Raw genomic sequence first — 9,014 nt, 5'->3', positions numbered from 1 at the left:
AAAAAAAAAAAAAAAAAAAGATTTCTCACAACAAAAAGACTAGGGTTAGGGGAGAATGCATATCGCTGTGTGAAAGAATTAAACCAAAGAAGGCTAATTAGTCCAACATGATTTCAGCTTCTTTACACTACAGAAAAGGAAAAACTGTATAAAGATAAATTAAAGATCTGTTTTTAACAGACCTTTTTGTTTTTTTTAAGAATAGACACATGGAATAGAATAGATATTTAGGACAATGACACCATTCTGTATGATGCTACAGCTTCATACTTTTTCAAAACCACAAACAGCTGCATGCTGAGTTAATCTCAATGTATACAACAAAATTTAGTTAATAATGCATCAATGCTAAGTTGTTAACTTTATCCAGTGTGCTACAGTAATGTAACATGTTAATAACAGGAGAAGCTATGGGAAGACGAGCTCCATGAGAATGGTTTGCTTAACATTTTTGAATGCTTAAAATTATTCTGAAAATTAAGTAGCTTTTCTTTTTCTCAAGTACACATGCACCAAAACAAGCATGAGCTTTTTTAAAAAAAATAAATAATAAAGATAAAAAAGAAAGATAGATGTAAAAGAGAGAAAAAGAAAGAAGGGAGGGAGGGAGGGAGGAAAAAGGGAAGGAGGGAGGATATAAGGAAAGAAGAGAAGGCAGCAGACAAGCAAACAAAATCCTTGCTGTATCAAAGGAAATGCAGTGAGCAAATTGCTGTTGATTTTTTTTATGTTTAACAATCTTTAATTCAAATGTAAAAGTTTAATACTAGCCATTAATAAGGCTTGGGATTTTTTTTCTTTAAAAACAAGAATGAGGAAATGCAACAAAATGGGTCTCTCCATCGTTCAAAAACTTTCAAGGAAAGTATAGATTATAGTGCCATAAAGGATGCATTTAACCAAACCCACTTTCACCCCTACCAGTCTTACACCCAGTTCCACAAACTTAATACACATTCCTGAATGAAGATTTATAGTTCATCTTTGCTTACATGCCATTTAAAAAATACTTAGCACAGGCTTGCTTCCTATAGTGCCAAACAAATCATGAACTAATTCAATATGTATTTTTTAAACAAGGACACCGTTATCTATATAAAGCAATACTTAGGCTCCAGCTACAATTCCCAGAAATGGTATATGCCATTTAAAAACCTAAACATGCTTGTGCTATCAAAAGTGGAATGTCTAGCCTACTGTGCACTGAAGCATGAATGGCAAAGTTGAAGATCAGTATTATTAACTATTTCTTCTATTTATTTGAAGCACGTAAAAAGAAATGGTACACTTTGGGAATTCAGTGGCACAAGGTCATTTAACTTGAGGACATTATACAGTTAAAAAAAGAAAAGGAAATAAAAAGGTAAGCTTTTTCTCCAGTTTCTAACACTGCATTATGCAATTTTACCTGCCCAAACAGGCCATTTACAAATAATTAGGTCAGCAAACTTCTAACATCCATAAAAAGATAGCTTTCTTACCAAAATGCAAGAATTTAAAAGTGGTATCTAAACAAAAGACAAAAGCGAACTGGAATGAAAGGTTATACTTCACATGTAAAATTGGGGTTTTTATTTGGGCCTTCATATTCTTTTTTTTTTTTTTTTTTTTTTTTACAGAACCGGGGATTGAACTCAGACCCTTGTGTTTGCCAGGGAAGTGCTTATTCTACTGAGCCATCTCCCCAGCCCTATTCTTCTCTCCCTCTACCATATTCTGCTGGAGTTCCAGGCCCTATTCCTCTAGGACCTTGGCCACCCACAGGCCCTGCACCTCCCTGCCCAAAGCGCTCCGTACATGTTGCTTCCCATCATGGAACCACTCATGGTTGCTGGTGGAACTCCGGGATTAGCTTCATAACCGATGCCACCACCACCACCTAGAGGTGGAAATTTATGGCCTCCTGAACCATGTGGGTCTCCCATGTTTATTGCTCCTCCACCACCCGTTCTCATGTTTCTTTCTCTTGGATCCATGTAGTCCATTTAACTGTAACTTTCCTCTCTTTAGCATCTAATCTGTTCTTCCATCTCACGTTGGTGAATCATCATCTCTTCTACCCTTCTATGCCATTCCTCCTCTTGCCTCAATTGCATTTCTTTACGTTTCTGCATTTCGTGATTATGAAGTTCTTCCATACTTCTTAATTCTTCCTGGTGTTTCATCACAATCTTGGTGCAAAAGATTTGCCTGATGCTCATGATAGGCGTCTTGCATTTCACTTTCCAACATGTGTTTTGCATCCTTCCTGTTTTTATCAACTTGTTCCATTGGTTGTTTCTCCTTTCATCCAAAGATTTCCATCATTGAGAATCTTCATACTCAAATGTGCCGTGTTTAGCAAAACGTGGTGCTGTTTCCCTCTCCTTTTGATACATTGGATTCTTCCTGGGAAGATTTTTAGGAAGACCATCTTCATCATCCAATTGTTGAAGTGGTTCCACAATGACTGGCTGAGGCATTGCTGTCAGTAGGAAAACACCTTCACTGCATCTGTCACATACTTTTCTTGCTGCTGGTTTAGAAGCAAATTCAACTATCCCTTTCCCTGTAGATCTTCCTCGGTCATCCACAATTACAACGGCTCTTTCCGTAGGACCAAACTGGCTAAAGACTTCTTGAATAGTTCATTGGAAACATAAGGTGAAAGATTGCAAACAAAACAGCATGCATAGCAAAACGAACTCGAAGCTGTCAGTCCCTCAAGGGCGTGTTATCAAGTTCAGCTTTGGCAATTTCAGCCAAGGCTCTAGATTCAAGCTTATTGATAAAATCCTCTCCTGGGTCTCCATATTAGCAGTCTTTTGAATTCATCCTCCATGATATCTGCAACAAACAACGGGCAACGCTGAGTGTAAGTTTTCTCTTCTTCAATAGAGATAAACTGGCTGTAAATCCCTCCAAGTCAGAGATCTCTTCCTCCCTACGGCTGCCAGGCCCGCTGGGTGGAGGTCCCTGGTGGTGCTCCTGGTGGTAGGGCGGGAGGTGCCGGCCACCTTGGTGTGGGGGCATTGTGTGGCCACCAAGCGCGCCGAGACCACCGGGCTTTGACCTGCAGGGCATCTATCTTCCGGCTCAGAGGGCTGCCTGGACCTGGACCTTGCCTCGGCCTGGGGACTATCCTGGGACACCCACATCGGGAGGAGGAGGTCCACCGTTTTTATGGGAGAGTGCTCCGGACTCCCCTTGTGGGCTGCGGTGGCGGCATCCCGGGAGAGGCTGAGGTGACATTGGGCGGAGGGGTAGGTGGTGGGGTCAGCGTGGTGGTCGGCGTGGGGATCGGCATGGGTCCTGGGCCCGGCAGTGCCCCAGAGGTTGGTGGGGTGGCGGGCGAGGCCAAGCTGGCAGCTGGCAGCATGGTGCCAACCCCGGGAGCCAGCTGGGCCCTTGAGGAACGACGGACTTTGATGATTCCAGAGTGTTGATTGTAATGTAATGGGGTTACCTGAATTTTTTGCTATAACTGTGGGACATTACTAGGAGGAACCTTGTGTCCTCACTAAAATGGTTTCCTATTATCTACTCTGAAAATATGTGTTTCCACTCTAAGCATATCTTGTAAAACTAGCTTACTTACAAGGCCCTATCTGGGGAAAATTCCACTTATTGCTAAACTGTGAAAACCTCCTAGCAATACACAGCTTGCAGCTGTGTCAACAAGGATGTGGTTTTTCTTGCAGTGAAATACTGCTTAACTGTTTCAGAGGCTGGTTGGCACTTCCCTGCATAGAGGTCACTGGCTAATAAAGGCTCTCTAAATTCTAATCCATTCTGGTCTTGGTCTATTCAATTTGAACCTGGTACTTTTGGACTCATCTGGGATCCCATTTATACTGAGGCAAAAGAGCAGAGACTTCTTTGAGTGCCTGTATGTTTTAGGGGACTAACAGAGATGTTCCTGAGCCCCAAGGAGATTTTATTGGCCTCAGAAATCCGAAACCCTGGACTATTCAGAGAGAGCTGTGAGGATTCTTACTGGTAAGACTGTTTAGGTACTGTTTGGGGTACTCCTCATGAGTCTTCTGAGGCGTTGGACACAGAATTATCACCAAGACTCCACTCCAGCCCATGATGGTGGTTGGTAGTCTTTGGTATCTCAGTTTCCATTTGTTTTGTGTTTTGTACTTGTGTTTGTCTTTGTCACTATGGGTCAGTCTACTTCTGCTTTTGCTTCTGCTTCTGTGTCTTTGCCTAAATTTTTTTCAAGATTTCAGACAATAAGCCTCAGGGTATGGGGACTCTATGTCCCCCGGAAAACTCCGAACCTCTTGTGAATTTGGAATGGCCATCCTTTTCGGAGGCTGCTTGGCCTCCAGAAGGCTCCTTTAACTTTACTCTTGCTTACCAGGTCTGGAGAGTCATCTTTGGAAATTCAGGTTACCCTGACCAGATCTCTTACATTCAGGCTTGGATTGATCTTGTCCATGACCCTCCGGAACAGCTTAAGGTTTGCTGTTCCAGATCCTTTCCACAGACAATCAGCCAATCTCACATGGTCGCACTGGTAGCTCTAATAGATAAGAAGCACAGATCCTGGTTACCTATAAGTCAGCTTGGAATATACCCCTACTTCCAGTACAGAAGTCTGGCACCTCTGACTACAGGCCTGTCTAGGATCTATGTAGGTCAATCACAGAGTGGAGACACTCCACCCTACTGTACCCTCACCCTCTTTCATACCTTCCACTCCTTTGGGGTCCCTGTCTTGCCCTTTCAGGAAGCAGCCAGAGGAGGTCCAGCTCCCTTTATGGTTTATGTTCCCTCCTTCTCCCAAAATCTGCAAGACCTTATCTCCTTGCTTGAGTCTATTTTCTTTGCTCACCAGACAACTTGGCATGATTGCCCACAGTTGTTACAGACTCTCTTTACATCAGAAGAGAAAAAATTCAAGGTTTGAGCTGAATACTGGTCTTGGGAAGGGACAGACAGCCCACCTCAGACCTGATTTGACAAGGACATGTTTTCCCTCTGACATGACCTGTTAGGACTCCAGCTTCAAAACAGGTAAGAAGGCTGTCAATCAGTATCACCACCTTCTACTTGGAGCTATGAGGACAGCAGCCAGAAAACCTACCAATTTGTCAAAGGTAACTGAGGTAATCCAGAGACCAGAGGAGTCTCCTGCTGCCTTCCTAGAATGCCTCCAAGAAGCTTATAGGATTAGAAGCCCATTGACCCAGAGGTATCTGAAAATGAATGGGCCATAAATATTGCCTTTGAGTCTCAGCCTGCCCCAGACATTAGAAACTCCAGAAAACTGAGGGATTTGAAGGAAAAGCCCTAGCAGAATTAGTAGAACTAGCACAAAAGGTATCAAACCCAGGGCCTTGTGCATGTAAGGCAAAAACTCTATCCTGAATACAGCCCCATCTTCTAGAAATATTTTTTGCATGTACTTCTTTTTCTTTTTCTCCTCAAGATGTTTGCTTGTTTTGTAGGTTACTGTGGAAAAGAGGATAATAGCTACAGTAGGTTCTAAGAAGGTCAAAGACCAGGAAGCACCGCGAAAGAGTTCCTTTGCATGCAAATAGAACAGACTTTTTAAAACTAAAACTCAAGCCAAATTTATCTTTTTTTAAAAAACAAAAAGTTTATTTAAACAAGACACTTGACTTAAAGGGAAAACTATCTAGGATTCTTCTTTTTTAAAGAGTAATTTACTCCTATTTAAAGATAGATTGTCCTGTATGTAACAGCTACATACAAGGTATTTATAAAATTGTCCTTGGTTTTACAATGATAAATGAAAAACATTAAAATTCTGAAATCAAACAAGGTATGTAAGGAATTTTATGTTGCTGCCTTATCTGTTAAAACAGTGAGAGAAAAATAATTTACCGGAATATAAAGATAAGAGCTGATGAGTGTGCCACTAATGGAGAAAGGGGATTATTTTCACAGAACAAGTAATTCCCCATCCCATCTCCATTTGATGTCAATTAAAGCATATTGTTGGCCACTTGCAATGTATTAATTATTGAAACTGTCCTACTAATCAGTTTTGAAACTGTCTCATGGCTATTTGTTTCTTAATAAAATTAATTAAAAATCAATATGCTTGTGCACATGCACCAGACACTATGTACATTGAAGGAATGGGGAAGGGGTAAATGAAAGAATAGAGAAAACTCTGCTGTAGAAGTCAGGATGTGATGGTACCAAATTGCAGTTTTCTAATTGAGAACATATTCTTGGTCTGTAAGAGCAGAGTTCTGGAGTAGAGTTGTTGTGGGTTCTCTTTTTAGTAGACTCCTCCTGTCTGCTTCTAGAACAGGTTGATTGTATCTTCATTCTCCATTTCCAACTGCGCAGGTGTGTCTGTTTCATTGATTGATTGTCCATCAAATTGGAGTCTGATCTGCCTCATTGGCAAAAGCTGTCATTCACAATAGACTTTCACTGGTGTACTAAGTGCTGTATGCCTCTTAATCTTAAACTGCACCATGGGACCATCCTGCCCCACAACCTTCATATTAATGTGGTTGTTGTTCTCAGTCTTGACTCCTTCCTTGGCCATTTCATAGGCCATGGTGAATGCTCAAGTTTTCTTAACTGACCCTTGAAAAAAGAGGTACCAGGTCTGTACCAAACAAGCACACAAGCAGCACCCTTTTTTATTTTGATGTTCATTAGCTCATCCTTATTAGACTTCAGAGGGTCTATGAGCACACTCACTGAAAGACGAGATATGAAATGAAATACTCATTTCATATATAATGCTCAGCATTGTATTGTTAATATGAAACCATTAAAATATGACTGGTTATCATAAGAAATGATATGAATAGGTGAAAATGTACAGATAGTCTCAAAGAGCTAATAAATATTTCAACATAATTAATATGCTAAAGAAAAAATACAGTAATAATAGAAATGAGAAAAACAATATTCACTACCAAATTATAATTTAAAATGAATAAAAGCAGTGTCCGTGAGATGAGAAAATGAATATGGTAATGATAAGTTGTCACAAATTGTTATGCAAAACCACTGTAATTCAATCAAATTAAAAGTATACTTACTATGATAATTTATCTCTGGTCAGTAATGTATTTTGATTTGTTTCTTGTCATTTGTTTAAGTTTCTTTGGGAAATATAAATAAAAAATCTTTTCTGAGCTCTAAAAATTACTTCAGTAAAGAGAGAACAAAAGAAAATACTTCATTTATTCAAAAACACTAAGGAAGAACATAATTATCATTATAAGGAATCTGCTAAGAAATTAAAAAATAAAACACAACAGAAATCTCATCCCTTTATATAACCAAAGAGATTCTCCCCATTCCATGTCTGTACTCAAGTTAAATAATAAGTAATGAAAGAATTGGAATACACCATATGTCCCATATGGTCTAACCTAAATTTACTTGGTAATTGAGGTAACTATTTGTGTTGACTAATTGGAATTTTTCAAACATAAATAAAATCACCCTCCTCACCAGTACTAATGATTGAGTCTAACCTTGTGAACTGAGATACATCCTCAAGCTTGTTTGTATTTTTAAATTTTGTAATAAGGTCTTTTTTTTATTTTTACTTACATTTAGTATAAGCCCTACAAGGTCTCACCACACAGATGGGACTCATAGTGATTCTCCTGTTTTTAACCTCCGAAGTACTAGGATTACAAGGTGCATGCCACTATACCCAGTCTCAATTGCTGTCTCAGCACACTCTGAGGGAAGGGCTGGCCTGGAATCCCAGGGATCATATCCCAGTCCCTGCATCTGCCTAAGTAGGCAATTTAATCCACTGAGCTATCTGGCCAGCAGTTCAGTTAAATCTTGATCTTGAGAGTCTTCTGTCTTAACCTCCTCAGAGGACCAAGATTCAGGCATGTGCCTCCCCACAGGTAAAGAAAAATATCTTTATGGGAGAAGATAGTTTTGAAATTAACTTCAGGAGTGGACTAGCATTAGGTAGTACCCTCCTACAGAACTGGGTTTCTCTGATGATTCCATATCAAAGAGAGTGTTACTTCTATGAAAAAGATATTTCTGGCTGCTATGACGTAAAAAAATTATTAGCATTTGAACTTTTTAAAGAGACAAAATTTCTAAATAAATGATCTATTAAAAGAAGGAAGGAGGTTAAGGAAGTCCCCCTCAACTCACTTTCCGAAGATAGAATTAAACTTCTTACATTTCAACTTATATTTGTCCTTACAATCTCTTTCTAAAATTAATAAATTATACTTTTCTAACTCTGCCCATTACTGTTTCTACATTTCTGTGGGTAAGTTATAGCTATCTAAATCTCTGACCAGCCCCAGCAATCAAAAGTAATTATCAAAGAGTTTCCATTAAAAAAACACTGAATTTTTAAAAAGTCCATACATCATCTGCCTTGAAATATTTGACAATGGAATACCATTAGCATTCAGTTAAGTTAAATTCCTGATTAGTAATGTACACTTTTTCTTAGTCATGTATTAAATTTAGAAATTGGCATGATATTTATTGCTTACATGTTCAAATTATTAATTGAGTAGTATTTGGTAGCTCTATAAATTCTTTTTGAATCCAAGTCTAAAGAATGTTTAACCATGGATTGATAATCTAAATTATTAAGAGACATGTTTATGAAAATCTCTAGTTGTCCCCCCAAAGCCTCAGGCAGTTGTGGGATTAGACTTCTAGAGTTTGTGATTAACTCATGATCCACTGGGATTATGGGTGTGAGTGCTGCTGGGATTATGTGTGTGAATACTGCACCCAACCTGGGGCGGATAGTCTGAATGCAACATAAGGGAGAAAGACTTGCTCTCTGTCTCCATTGCTGCTGTTACTCCTCATTTTTGCTCTTGCTGTTTTGCTATTTTGCACTGTCATGAATTGCTGCCCTCTGCCATGTGCCAGTATGCCTTGGAGTCAGCTGAGTATGGACTGAAACCTCCAGTTACTGTGAGCTAAATAAATCTTTCCTTCCCTAATTTTGAGTGTGAGATATTTGTCCCAGCAATGAGAGAAGAGTAATTGAGACAGAAATCCAATAAATTTCACCTGCGAATCCA

General features: G+C 39.4%; 1 pseudogene; it reads right to left on the bottom strand.

Annotated features, from left to right (window-relative positions):
• Window positions 1-1,543: 1,543 nt before the first annotated feature.
• On the bottom strand, window positions 1,544-6,529 carry LOC101575341 (annotated as a pseudogene).
• Between the last annotated feature and the right edge of the window lie 2,485 nt (window positions 6,530-9,014).

Source organism: Octodon degus, unplaced genomic scaffold (assembly GCF_000260255.1).
Source record: "Octodon degus isolate 3935 unplaced genomic scaffold, OctDeg1.0 scaffold00094, whole genome shotgun sequence".
In the NCBI taxonomy this organism is placed as follows: domain Eukaryota; kingdom Metazoa; phylum Chordata; class Mammalia; order Rodentia; family Octodontidae; genus Octodon; species Octodon degus.
This window is presented reverse-complemented; position numbering and strand designations above follow the sequence as displayed.